Source organism: Leuciscus leuciscus, assembly GCF_965113295.1.
Source record: "Leuciscus leuciscus genome assembly, chromosome: 5".
In the NCBI taxonomy this organism is placed as follows: Eukaryota; Metazoa; Chordata; class Actinopteri; order Cypriniformes; family Leuciscidae; genus Leuciscus; species Leuciscus leuciscus.
In genome coordinates this window covers 617970-633788 of record NC_138729.1, presented here as the reverse complement: position 1 = coordinate 633788, position 15819 = coordinate 617970, and positions in this window count along the sequence as shown.

Here is a 15819-nt window from a genome sequence, read left to right as displayed (position 1 = left end):
AAGTAAAGATCATGTTCCATGAAGATATTTTGTACATTTCCTACCGTAAATATATAAAACATGTATTTCTGTGAGTGAATGCAGCACAATTGTGAACATAAATGAACAACTTTAAAGCTACACTGTGTGATATTTTCCCCCATCTAGCGGTGAAATTGTATATGACTACCCAGTGAATATTAGTTTCTGTTCCTTTCAATTTCGAAGGCGTTTTAACTCCTACGGTGGCCGTATTATTAGATTAACATGGTTTCCAGTTCGACTTCGTTCAATTGCGCCTTTAAAACTATCACCTGTGATCCGTCGCAGCACAGATTTATGTTACAAGGTAAACAATACTTTTTCACCATTGACGTGAGGAAAAGTAACGCAAGTTATACTAGAGGTCATTCTGGCGTTATGCACAACCATGCTATGGTTAGACAAACAACTATAAAACTTCAAATTTACACCAATAGGGTGGATTACCTGTCGAGGAGAAAGCAGGCAACCTCGGTGTCCGTTTTAAAATCTCGGCGACTCTGCTACATGTCCTCGAGAACAGGCGTGATCCTCCATCAGCAATCTTTCAAATCTGCCGGCAGTTGCGAGTAATCTCCCCCTCGCATTCGTCTCTGTGTCACTGAGTGTAAAGCGCGAAAGGCGAAGCTTGAATTTACAAGTATGTCCCTCTTTGGCTAATGTAGTTTCAAGATGGAGGGGCAACATGGCGACCGGCATTCGAACCCCTCACCCGTATGTACTTTCAATGGCAGATTATAAACTTACGAGAATACTTTATTACTTGAAAGAAGTAAATATACATTAACGAGCACATATATTTTTGAAAGAACTAAGTGTTTTTTGCTAAGAATCAACTAAAAAAATTACACAGTGTAGCTTTAAAGGAGATTTTCTCAATGTTTCGATTTTTTTGCACCCTCAGATTCCAGATGTTCAATAGTTGTATCTCAGCCAAATACTGTCCTATCATAACAAACCATACATCAATGGAAAGCTTATTTATTCAGCTTTCAGATGATGTATCAATCTCAGTTTAAAAATTGACCCATGTGACTGGTTTTGGGGTCCAGGGTCACAGATAGTTCTGGTCAGGACTCAGTGGTGAAGCTGATTCCTCGTGATCCCTGACACACTCTTTCACAATTTGAGCCCAAAGAATCTTGGCATTGTGATCCTGAATATGGCCATCGGATACGTCTTCCAACATGGTTGTTTAACAGATGAAATGTTAGGGTTAAAATAACTGTTCCCAGATTCTGCGCAATAGGCCTACGCTGTATTTAATATATCATGATGTCAAATCAAATATACCAAATATATCAAATATACCCGTGCGACTTGTGACTGGTTTTGTGATCCAGGGTCACAATATCATGATGACTCACGAGTACTTGCGCTAAATCTGCGCAGATTTGGCTTACACAAACTTCCTCAGCAAAGTGAGTAAACATTATAAGTAACACGCCACATTGGCTAGTGATTTTACAGCGTTAACATTATAGTGTTAATTTCAAACCCTGTATATAATGAGTCTGAACAAAAACGACAGATGGACTGAATGAAAATGCAGATTTACTCTCTGACAGTGTGTGACGTTAATGTTACCCCTGTATACTAGCAGCACTGCACTTATAAACACTTTCAAGATGCAAAGAAACTGCCATCGAAACTTCAGCTCCCTTCAGATGCACAAATCACATGAATAGCAGATTTCAATGTCAGAATAGCGAATTTTACAGAAAGGCGACGAGTTTGAAGGTTATTTGTAATAAAAATACATAAACATGAATTTATGTCAGTTTAATGTTGTACATCTAATTTGTAGTGTTACTTTAAGCATTTTAATTAAGATTGTTAACTCTTTCCACGCCACTGACAGAATCGTATGGCTTTCAGTGTCTTCACAGTGATATGGTAGGGGGCGCTATTACACATCTTCTGTAGAGTAAGGAGTTTCCAGATCAAAACACAGGCGAAGAAGACAGCTAGCATACAGAATAACACCATCATCAAGTTTAAACTGCATATTAATAAAAGCTGCCTAATGTTACTGAATGCAATGTCGACCTAGGACGAGCTACAGGACTGTGATGATTTGAAATCCGAAAAAGACGTAGTCTTTGACAATTTGTTTTGTATTTTCTCCGTTTTTTGCTCAAAATGTTTTTTTTGTTTGTTTTTTTAAACTTAGCCATATTCAAGTGTTGATAAAACCAGAATGCATGAAGATAGAATAAAATAGGAAAGAGTTAATATAACTAAATACAAATAGCTCTAAGAGTTCATGGGGTTGAGAACCACTGTTTTTTAAAGCCCACAGAAACACTGTGATATTACATGTAAGGTTGTCAATCTTTGAGGTACATTTTTACATGTTGGTCTGTGTACATGAGGGTGATACTTAAAGCTTGATTTGTTTCAATGGTAGGAAAATGATTTAGTATACAATTATTATTATTATAAACTGCACTAAACTGACAACCCTAACTAAAGGATAACTGTTGTTATACATGTTTTGACACATGCAATTCAACTAATATATCTACTTCTAAAACATATTAACCAAACAGGTTATTTTTTCCAGGTAAACCATCTTAAACACGGTCCCTCTATTTCTCCAGACTTGTACAGTGAAGTCCTAGTTGAACTGTGTGTACTCACTGTCACCAACATAACACAACATCCAGTGTAAGAGTACGCGAGCAAGAAATCTGATTTCCGCCTCTGGTATTGACACAGCCGGTCTGGAAACCAGCCAGAGATTCGGGTAACAAAAGCATGTTCACAGTCCTGCTGAAATGACCCCCAATTAAAGAGCAATGGTGGAGGCCCACACATCTCTGCATCCGCATTACAGCAGCAGAAACATCATAAAACGTGTCACTAGTCGACCTGTTTACAATCAGCAGTGAGTAGAGTAGAGTTTTGCTGTCCCATAATACGCTATTCCTACTCAGTGCTGTTATTGGAAAAACGTCTAATGGTTTCAGCTGAAGGCTTCATTTATACATGTGTGTGTGTGTGTGTGTGTGTGTGTGTGTATATGCTTCTACGCATGCATGTATTTCCCCTTAATATAAGAATCCCTTTTCTAAGAAAAATGAACATTGGGATTAAAATTATTGGTACGAAACTGAATGGTGTCTGCAATCGCTTGTAAAAGCAGGTATTTGTTTTTTTCATTGATTAGTGTATTTTTAATGCATGTTAATCTTCTGAGATGGCAGCAAACTCAACTCTTCTGAAATATAAATAGCAATTAACATCTAAAAGTAATGTGGTAAAGAAGTAATGTTTCAGACAGGCAGCTGTCAAAGACTTTCAGAACATCCGTGCCACGTTTGCACATAGTTATAGCATTTAAATAAACGAACTGTCTGCTAACTAGCCAAATACTTTGTACTCTTCACTTAACACATTATTCCTCAAAAGCCTGCATTCATTACATTATGTAAATTTGTAGAGCGCCATCAAACTGGCTATGTTTCCTGTAGCTCAAACAGTCGCTTTGGACAAGTTTCTGCAAACAGCAGGACCATGTACAGTAGTAATCGAAATTATCCAAGCCATTGCAAATCAGGTTTAGTGGCAAAATGTACAGACTTTCAGCTGCTTGCAAACAAATCAAAAATAATTAAAATTGCTCAACTCAACAAATGTTTCACTTGGTTTCCCCAAAATTCAACTGAAAATGCAACTTTTAATGACTTCTGCAGTTTCAAAATCATTCACCCCCTTCATGGCAAGCATCTTTAGTACTGAGTAGACCACAGTTCTGCTGTTATGAGCTGCTGCGAGCGAGATGTAGAGCCAGACAGCAGCTTCTGGCAGCGTTTCTGAGCCCGTTCCTCATGAGCAATGGCCTCCAGTTCAGGAATATTCTTGGCCTTCTTCACATCCCACCAGAGATTTTCTATGGGGTTGAAGTCAGGTGACTGTGATGCCACTGTATCTTCCAGGACTTCTTCTGCAAACAAGCCTTGGTGGAATTTAAGGTATGCTGGGATCATTGTCCTTTTGGAAGGTCTAATGATGGCATGACGTTTACTCCTAGGATTTCCGGATACTTCAGTGAATCATTTACATTTATGCATTTGGAAAATGCTTTTATCCAAAGGGTTAATTCCATTTCAAGGTACACATTTACATTCTTATCAGTTCTTGCTTTCCCTGGGAATCGAACCCATGACCTTGGCGTTGCAAGCGTCAATGCTCTACTGTTTGAGCTACAGGAAAGCTATAAAGAGTTCATCTCTGCTTCCAGACGCTGCAGGTTTCCAGAGCCGGAGGATATAAAGCAGCCGAGAGCATCACGAGCTCCTCATGCTGAACTGTAGACCGTGTTCTTCACAGCATACGCTTCATTCTTCCTCCTCCAGACACACCGCTGATCCACAGGGCCGAAAAGGTCCAGTTTTGTTTCATCGCTCCACAGAACAGAATCCTAAAACTTCTGTGGCTCATGTATATGATTTTGAGCACTTTTCTTGTGCTTTTGGTTAGTACTGGTGTAGTCCTGGAGTTCTGGTGCGTTTAGTACGAGCTGAAACCTCAGTGTCTGTTTCCACTGATCCTGCCTTCTCAGAAATCTGGTTTTAGCCGATTATTGCTTCCTTTTTCTGCCCATCAAGGGAGTGTAACCACTGTTCATTTAACTTTGATCTTGTGAACTATGCATCCAACAGTGTCTCGAGGAACATTTCGAATCTTCGCTATCTTTTTGTATCCTGTTCCTTGTTTGTGAAGGGCGACGAAATCTTCTCTTAACTTTTTGGACCATTCTTTTGGTCACAAAAGACACTTTTAATTTTGAGACTGCAGAAGTCATTAAAAGTTGCATTTTCAGTTGAATTTCTGGAAACCACTTGAGCTATTTCAGTTTCTTATGTTTGATTTGTTCATTGCAAACAGCTGAAAGTCTGTAAATGTTGCCAATAAACCTGAATGGGGGTTGAATAATTTCTATTACAACTGTATAACAAATGCATTCTACAATCCTTCATCTCATTTGCACACAACCCTATGTATGTTTTCCCTTTTAAACCATCAAATGTTAATGTCAATGTTAATCAAATAAGATAAGTTGAATAAATGACAAAAGCACAATTGCATCCATATGGTTACTTGGTCTCGTCTCTTCCCCCCCCAAAAAATTCCAACCACAATATTGGAGTCATTCGTCTTCTGTGGTGGGATGTGATTGCCATTAAAAATTAACCAGGCTGCATGTAATTGCTTGAGAACAGGCCTGTTGGATGTGAACAGGGGTGCGAGGATGTCATCTCCATCACCCGGCTCCTCCGACAGAAAGCTTTTTATACAACGACATCGCAAATGCATTAGCATGAATTAAACTTAACCCCTTAACCCTCAGTTTCAACACTAAAGAATATCTTGGGTTGTTTTTTCTACCCAAATCCTGGGTTGAGCCTTTTGGGTCGATAGATAGATAAATAGATAGATCTTTATTAGTCGTTGTTAAAAGAAACAACGAAACACGTTTAGCAGTTCTTCAGATTTAGCAGGATAACTATAAACGATATAAACAGTGTATATAAATAACAGGGACAACAATAAATGTGATGTGAATTGAATGTAGACGCATTTTCTGTAAAGCTGCTTTGAAACGATGTGTATTGTGAAAAGCGAAATACAAATAAATGTGAATTGAATTGAATGTTATGCATGTATTGTATTAAAACATTAATTTGGTGCACATTTGCGCCGGCGAATCTTTCAGAAAGTTTTCCAGCATGTTGGCACGGTGCCAATGGCAGGCACTTCAACTTAAGTGTCGGCTCGAAGAGGAACCCAGAAATGCTGTAGAACCGTGTTATCAGTGACCATTAGAGCCTTTGAAGTGGCTGGGGAAAGAGTCTCATCCATTACACACAGAGTTTGGGTCCTGTCATGGAGAGAGCCGTCCGCAGAGGACGCCTGTTCTTCGTCTCCCATCATCCCCGACTCAGGGTTTGGCCAACACACAGCGTAACTCGCTGCAGATTTCACCAGGTTCATCCTCCGCTGGACAGATTTTGAGCTCGATAACTCACGTCCTGACAGCGTTTGATGTCGGAGTGCCTCGAGAATCGGCCTTTTGTTGTATGATGCCATACGTATACTGTAATAAGTCCGGCTGGAACAGCTAATGATCTGATATGAGGCATGTGTTGAACATCCCGTAGATTCTTCCCAACGCTCCTCAGACCCACCGCATGAACCCTCAGTTTCAACACTAAAAAATCTTGGGTTATTTTTTTACCAAAATCCTGGGTTGACCCTTTTGGTTCGTTTTTTTGGGGGGTTATTTTTTCAGGTATTTGGGTAGTTTTTGTGTTACCCAGATCTTGGGTCAGATGTAACAACCCAGTGTTTGTGTAGTTTTTGTGTAACCCAGATCCTGGGTCAGACGTAACAACCCAGTGTTTGGGTAGTTTTCTTGTGTAACCCAGATCTTGGGTCAGATGTAACAGCCCAGTGTTTGGGTAGTTTTCTTGTGTAACCCAGATCTTGGGTCAGATGTAACAGCCCAGTGTTTGGGTAGTTTTCTTGCGTAACCCAGATCTTGGGTCAGACGTAACAACCCAGTGTTTGTGTAGTTTTTGTGTAACCCAGATCCTGGGTCAGACGTAACAACCCATTGTTTGTGCAGTTTTTGTGTAACCCAGATCCTGGGTCAGACGTAACAACCCAGTGAGTGTTTGGGTAGTTTTCTTGTGTAACCCAGATCTTGGGTCAGATGTAACAGCCCAGTGTTTGGGTAGTTTTCTTGTGTAACCCAGATATTGGGTGAGACGTAACAACCCAGGGATTTAGTTATTTATTGCTGGAACAGCTGATGATCTGATATGATGATGTGCTGGATATTCTTCCCAACGCTCCTCGGACCCACCGCATGAACCCTCAGTTTCAACGTTTGCCTGAGAAGCTGCTTTAACGGAACATTAACAATTATCGAGAAGTACGAGGTCAGATGAGACGGCAGTGCAATGGGAATGAGATCATGCCGTGGATGATCCCGGGATCCCGAGCGAAGGGAAGCCTGGCCATGTCATGTTCGCAGGAGTGTGTGCAGACGTGGACCCCATGTACACACTCACGCACGCATTAAAAACGAAACAGCATTAACTGTAAATGTGCAACGATGACACTCTTACAGCTTCCAGACTCGCTGTGGGGAAAGTGAAGACGACGAGGCATCAGATGTTTTTTTCATTTGAGCCAATGGAGGCTTTCTCAAACACTTCCAGTGGACATTGATGAGAGATGTCTTGTGCCTGATCTCACACACCTTCCTCGATCCTATAATACACCCCAGAAGTCTCTCAAAAATAAAATATCTGATCATTCAAACACACTGCACATCTACAGCATCGGTCACATGGAGTCCAGGACAAATGACTGTCATCCAGTATAAACTCAGACTGGCAAATTATTTCCCCATTTTTATGGGATATATACAGTATAATGCTGTATATATAATGTGATTTCTCCTTCAGATATGAAGATAGCATAGATCACTTTACATGCAAGTCATCCTATAAACCTAAGTATAGCGTTACCAAAAATATTTTAATTAATAATTAACATATACTATATAACATAACATATACCATAACGTATTAGCATATACTCACTGAAGATTTGCTGAACATCAGATCTGTTGTATTGGCCAAATGAGGGATTTTACATTTAGTGAACAAAACAAATTCAAACTGAGCAGTTTTACTTGACAACAATGTTGTCTCGAATTTTACTTTTTAAAAAAAAATTTCAAATAAACTACATCTTTTTAGACTTTCTTCCCAGACAAAAAGCTATTTGATATAATTTTCAGAGTTTTGCAATAGTTGCACAACAGCATATGCTTTCAAGAATACTTTTACATTATTATTGAATTCTGTAACATGTTGTACAGTCATGAACGTTTGAATGTGTGTGTGAGAGATCCGTCAGCATCAAGCGTGACTCTGAGTTACTCGTTCCTTCAACAACGGTTTTTATTTATTTATTTATTTTTCGCGAGCCATGATTCACAAGGGTTCGGAAAATCTAAATATATGAAAAATTTTATTTTTAAAATTGTGCTTTTCTAGACCTGGAAAAGTCATTGAAATTATTAAAATCTTAAAATGTCATTGGCATTTAAAAAAAAGTAAATGTATACATTTCATTAATTAAGCCAAGCTCTGGAATATTTTACCAGGTAGAAATTGTGACTAAAATATATTAATAAACATCTTTATCCAGTAAACCATGAACGACTGGACAAATCTTATCAATTCATTGGCTAAAAAGAGCGGGAACCTTGAAGAACATTCAGCTCTTAAAACTTCTGGAATCCTGAAACTTGATTCAATTTTAATAATCATTTTATTTATTTATTTTATTTTATATGAGTGTCCAAATTAAAATAAGTAAAACTAGAAGCCTTCGAATGTTGTTGTGGACAATGAGGGGCTTTCGGAGTCATAAAGATGGAGAACCGCTGATCTAGTCCATATTTCCAGGTTCAACACTGAGAGTAAATGTGATAATCTGCATAAATGCAAAACAATTTCCATGTTCAGCAGGAGTACTCAACTACACTCAAGTGTCAATTACCCAGCATCCTTCAGGAGGGTCACATGATGCTAGATCACTGTACTTTAATATTAGTCACCATGAACTGAAAATGTATTGTTAAATTCATGTTCCTGGTAATAATGAATCAGAATAAGTTCCTCTTGCAGCATCTCGTCTCTTCTCTGATGATGTGGGCGGGACAACCTGTCACTCACATGAGATCAGCCAATAGCAAACCACAACCATCCAACCAGCCAATCAACTCCACACAGACACAATCAAGCCCCGCCCACATTTGTTTCTTGTTCCAGAAGCGTTTCACTTGGATATACAAACCCGATTTCGCTGCAATTTGTAAGAAATGTACGAGGTGGCTAATTCGTACGAATTCATATGAGTTTTGCTAAATCGTACATATTTTATGAGTTCCCCAATTTGTATGAATTCGTACGAATGACCTACCCCTGACCCCGCCCCTAAACCTACCCATCACGTGGGTTTAGACAAATCGTACAAAATTTGTACGAATTAGCCACCTTTTACTCGCTCGTACGAACTTGTCGTGAGATAGCGTTGGATATACGGCACAACAGGAGGAAAGACCCGCGTGACTTCACTTTCAGTTCTCTAGCACTTTTACTTTAAATGCTCAGGTCATGTCAGGGCTTCAGGGCTGGAAAAATGTGCAATTTAAAATCTACTTTCTACTTTCTCTGTCTCCCCCCGCATCTCGTGTTGACGTGTTTCAGATTCAAACCTCAGCCCTGCTACAGTCACACTGGTGTTTCTCCTACTAAACCTGTTCAAACCCTTTCTTCTGTTTGGAAACGGTGTTGGCATCATGACTAACCCTAACCCTGGATCTGCTGACCTCTCAGAGCCATGACTCCAGTGATCTGATGACCTCTGCTGTTTGAGGAGTCTGGCCTGGACACACAGGTAATGAGCCACTCTAATTAGCATCAGAAGACATGCGGTAATTCAGATGTCCGGCGCTAATGATCCACAGGTCCATGAATGAACCGTCTCACACACACCGATCAAAACACTGTAGAGTTCATCTCTGCTGAAGTCCAGTACACTCTCAGACAGCACAGCGCTGTCACTGGGACGGGACCCTAATAAGGTTCTAATATGTACCATTTAGATACTAATATAACCCAACGGTTGAGTTTGAACATATTTGACCCAAATTTGGGTTAAAACAACCCTGCATTTTTTAGAGTGTACATTTGAGGTACTAATCTGCACTCTTTAGGTACTAAGGTGAAGTATTTGAAATGGTACCGCCCCAGTGACAGCGCTGTGCCTGAGAGTGTATGAGACTCGGCTCACGAACACACACACTCCTGATCTACAGGACGAACACACACACTCCTGATCTACAGGACGAACACACACACTCCTGATCTACAGGACGAACACACACACACTCCTGATCTACAGCGTGTGAAGGGTTTGATTCATCGGCTGCTGTTCAGGGTTTGATCACTAAAGGATTGATGTGTCCGATTGGCTTCAGGACTTCCTCTTGAGGTCACGTCCCGTCTGGCCCCTGTCCAACACACACACTCCCACAACACACACACTCCCACAACACACACACTCCCAGAACATGACCCGGCCACGCCGGTGGTCAAGACTGCAGATCGACATCCAGAACCAGCTTTAGTTCACTGATGGACATCAGGAATCAGGATGATCACACTGCCACCCTGTGGTGAGAGACAGGAACACACTCACACACAGACACACACACACTCACAAACACACACACAAACACACTCACAAACCACACTCAAAAACACACTCACAAAAACACTCACATAAAACACACACACTCACTCACTCACTCACTCACTCACTCACTCACTCACTCACTCACTCACTCACTCACTCACTCACTCACAAACACACTCATAAACACACTCACATAAAACACGCACACACTCACACTCACAAACACACTCACATAAAACACACAAACTCACAAACACACTCACAAAACACACTCACAAAACACTCACACACTTACAAACACACTCACAAAAACACTCACTCACAAACACACTCACTCACAAACATACACACAAAACACACTCACTCACAAACACACAAACTCACAAACACACTCACAAAACACACTCACTCACAAACACACTCACTCATAAACATACACACAAACACACTCACTCACAAACACACTCACTCACAAACATACACACAAACACACTCACTCACAAACATACACACAAACACACTCACTCACAAACACACTCACTCACAAACATACACACAAACACACTCACTCACAAACATACACACAAACACACTCACTCACAAACATACACACAAACACACTCACTCACAAACATACACACAAACACATTCACAAACACACTCACTCACAAACACACTCACAAACACACTCACTCACAAACATACACACAAACACACTCACTCACAAACATACACACAAACACACTCACTCACAAACATACACACAAACACACTCACTCACAAACATACACACAAACACACTCACTCACAAACATACACACAAACACATTCACAAACACACACACACAAACACATTCACAAACACACTCACTCACAAACAGAGATGGGCATAAATACATGGAAATGTATTTAAAATACAAATACAAAATACTGTGTGAAAAAATGTATTTAAATACAAATACAGTATTTTGTATTTTGAAAATACACAAAATACATGTGAAATTGGCCATCCAGTGCAGGTACTGGTCACAGTGAATGAAGAAACTACATAGGCCTGACTTTACATTTATACTGACAACCACATCTCTGCGCTTTCTTTCTTTCTTTCTTTCTTTCTTTCTTTCTTTCTTTCTTTCTTTCTGGCAATTACAAATAAACCTATGCAAAATAGCAGCCATTTATATACTTATTTCTGATTACAATGTAGTCTATTACCTGTGGTGAACACTATTAAAAACTTCATACTGTATGTAAAACTGTGGGAACCTTTTCTGCTATCTAGCAAAGAATATGGATGGGCGATATGACAAAAATCTAAATTTTACTTCACAGTAACAATATCATGGTTTCACAATTCTCAATATAAACTGAATTTCAAACTCTTTTGAGGTTTTTTATTTTAATTTATTTTTTGCAGGTAGTCCAATGCTTTTTAAGTAATTTTATGTTTATTTTATGTAAAGTTTATTTGTTTCTATAAGTTTATTAAAATTAGAAAGTGTATCTAAAATTTGAAATTAGAATTAATTTAGATTCATTTGAAAATATTTACCCCTTTTTTATTATTATTTTTATGTACAATAAAACTAAAAGCTGAAGATGTTTGTGGTGTATCATTCATCAGTGTTTGTTTTTCCACTTCAACGTTCCAGTAATTCCTGCCCACTAAAAGCTGCACGGATATTTGCTTACCCCACAAATAGGCCCATCTATGTAAACGATTTAGAAAAAGTTCCATCAATTCAAACTTTATATCATCGCTATGATATGTAGTGTCATATCACCCAGCCCTAACATGCAGTAATGCTTTAAAGGTTGTATCAGTGATTTCAGGCCCAAACATAAATGATCACATTCATCTAATCTTTCCTAACGATCCGCTAGCTGCCCGCCCCATGAGCACACCGACAGGGGTGGGTGTTGTGAGGTTTTGTGCTCGGGAGAACACCAAAACCTCACAACACCCACCCCTGTCGGTGATTGGTTGAAACACTATTTATTTTGGTTTTGAGTGGTGGTGAAACCAATTGTTTTTGTGTGCAGATCTCAGAGCCTAGGCTCCCTACAGAGACGCGTTTTTTTGACGGCCTGCTTATGGGACGGGCAGCTAGCGGATCGTTAGGAAAGATTAGATGAATGTGATCATTTATGTTTGGGCCTGAAATCGCTGATACAACCTTTAAACACATTTGACAAGCTAGTTGATAAAAATCAACTACCGGTCAAGAAGACTGATTGGCTAACGCTATTTTCCCACTTGTCTGTGCTCTTTTATTCTTTCATGTTAACTGAAGTGAATAATGCACTAATTTAACTTTAATCAACAAGTAGAATTGATCATGACATTCTCACCTTATTCCAAAAGAAATCGCTGATCCAATGCTGAGCTAGTGAATGTCTAAACTAGTTGATGCACAAAATCAATACCCCGATAAGGAGGTTGACTGGCAAAAAGTATTTTATGTATTTTGAAAATACAAAAATACTCATCTTAAATGTATTTAAATACAAATACAAAATACTGTGTGGAAAAATGTATTTAAATACAAACACAAAATAGTATTTTGTAATTCAAATACGTATTTTAAATACAAGTATCTGAAATACTGCCCATCCCTGCTCACAAACACACTCACAAACACACTCACTCACAAACACACACACTCACAAACACACACACTCACAAACACACTCACACACACACACACACACACACACACACACACACACTCACTCACAAACACTCACATTCACAAACACACTCACTCACAAACACACTCACAAACACACACACAAACACACTCACAAACACGCTCACACACTCACTCACAAACACAAACATGCTGACACACTCACTCACAAACACACTCACAAACACGCTCAAACACTCACTCACAAACACACTCACAAACACACTCACAAACACACTCACAAACACGCTCACAAACACACTCACAAACACACTCACAAACACGCTCACACACACACACTCACTCACAAACACACTCACAAACACGCTCACACACTCACTCACAAACACACTCACAAACACACTCACTCACAAACACGCTCACACACACACTCACTCACAAACACACTCAAAAACACGCTCACACACTCTCACAAACACACTCACAAACACACTCACAAACACACTCACAAACACACTCACGCACTCACTCACAAACACACTCACACTCACAAACACACACAAACACACTCACACACTCACTCACTCACAAACACAAACACACTGACACTTACAAACACACTCACACTCACTCACAAACACACTCACAAACACACACAAACACACTCACTCACAAACACACACACACACACACACACACAAACACACTCACAAACACTCACAAACACTCACACTTACAAATACACTCAAAAACACACTCACAAACACTCACTCATTCACAAACACAAACACACTCACACTCACACTCACAAACACACTCACAAAAACACTCACATAAAACACACACACTCACAAACTCATTCACAAACACACTCACAAACTCACACAATTAAAAACACACTCAAAAAACACTCACTCAAACACACTCAATCACAAACACACTCACAAACACACTCACTCACAAACATACACACAAACACATTCACAAACATACTCACAAACTCACTCACAAAAACACTCACAAACACACTCACTAACAAACACACACACACACAAACACATTCACAAACACACTCACTCACAAACACTCACACTCACAAACACACTCACTCACAAACACACACACACACACACACACACACACACACACACTCACTCAAAAACACACTCACAAACACACTCACTCACAAACACACTCACTCACAAACACACACACACACACACACACACACACACACTCACAAACACACTCACTCACAAACACACACACAAACACACTCACACACTCACTCACAAACACGCTCACACACTCACTCACAAACACACTCACAAACACACTCACAAACACACACAAACACACTCACACTTACAAACACACTCACACTCACTCACAAACACACTCACAAACACACACAAACACACTCACAAACACACACACACACTCACTCACAAACACACTCACAAACACACTCACAAACACACTCACAAACACTCACACTTACAAATACACTCAAAAACACACTCACAAACACTCACTCACACACTAACTCACTCATTCACAAACACAAACACACTCACACTCACAAACACACTCACTCATAAACACACTCACATAAAACACACACACACTCACACTCACAAACACACTCACAAAAACACTCACATAAAACACACACACTCACAAACTCATTCACAAACACACTCACAAACTCACACAATTAAAAACACACTCACAAAAACACTCACTGACAAACACACTCAAAAAACACTCACTCAAACACACTCAATCACAAACACACTCACAAAACACACTCACAAAAACACTCACTCACAAACACACTCACTCACAAACACATTCACAAACACACTCACTCACAAACACTCACAAACACACACACACACACACACACACACACAAACACATTCACAAACACACTCACAAACTCACTCACAAAAACACTCACTAACAAACACACACAAACACACACACACAAACACATTCACAAACACACTCACTCACAAACACACTCACTCAAAAACACACTCACAAACACACTCACAAACACACACACACACACACACACACACACACACACACAAACACATTCACAAACACACTCACTCACAAACACACTCACAAACACACTCACACACACTCACTCACAAACACTCACACTCACAAACACTCACACTCACAAACACACTCACACACACTCACAAACACACTCACAAACACACTCACAAACACACTCACAAACACACTCACAAACACACACACACACTCACTCACAAACACTCACACTCACAAACACTCACACTCACAAACACACTCACACACACTCACTCACAAACACACACACAAACACACTCACACTCACGAACACACTCACAAACATAAACACAAACACATTCACAAACACACTCCCTCACAAACACTCACAAACTCACTCACAAACACACGCAAAAACACACTCACAAACACACTCAAAAACACACACACAAACACGCTCACACACTCACTCACAAACACGCTCACACACTCACTCACAAACACACTCACAAACACACTCACAAACACACTCACAAACACAAACACTCACAAACACAAACACACACAAACACACTCACTCACAAACACAAACACACAAACACACTCACAAACACACTCACAAACACACTCACAAACACACTCACAAACACACACAAACACACTCACAAACACACACAAACACACTCACAAACACACACAAACACACTCACACACTCACTCACAAACACACACACACACACACACACACACACACAAACACAATCACAAACACTCACAAACACACTCACAAACACACTGGCTCACACACTCA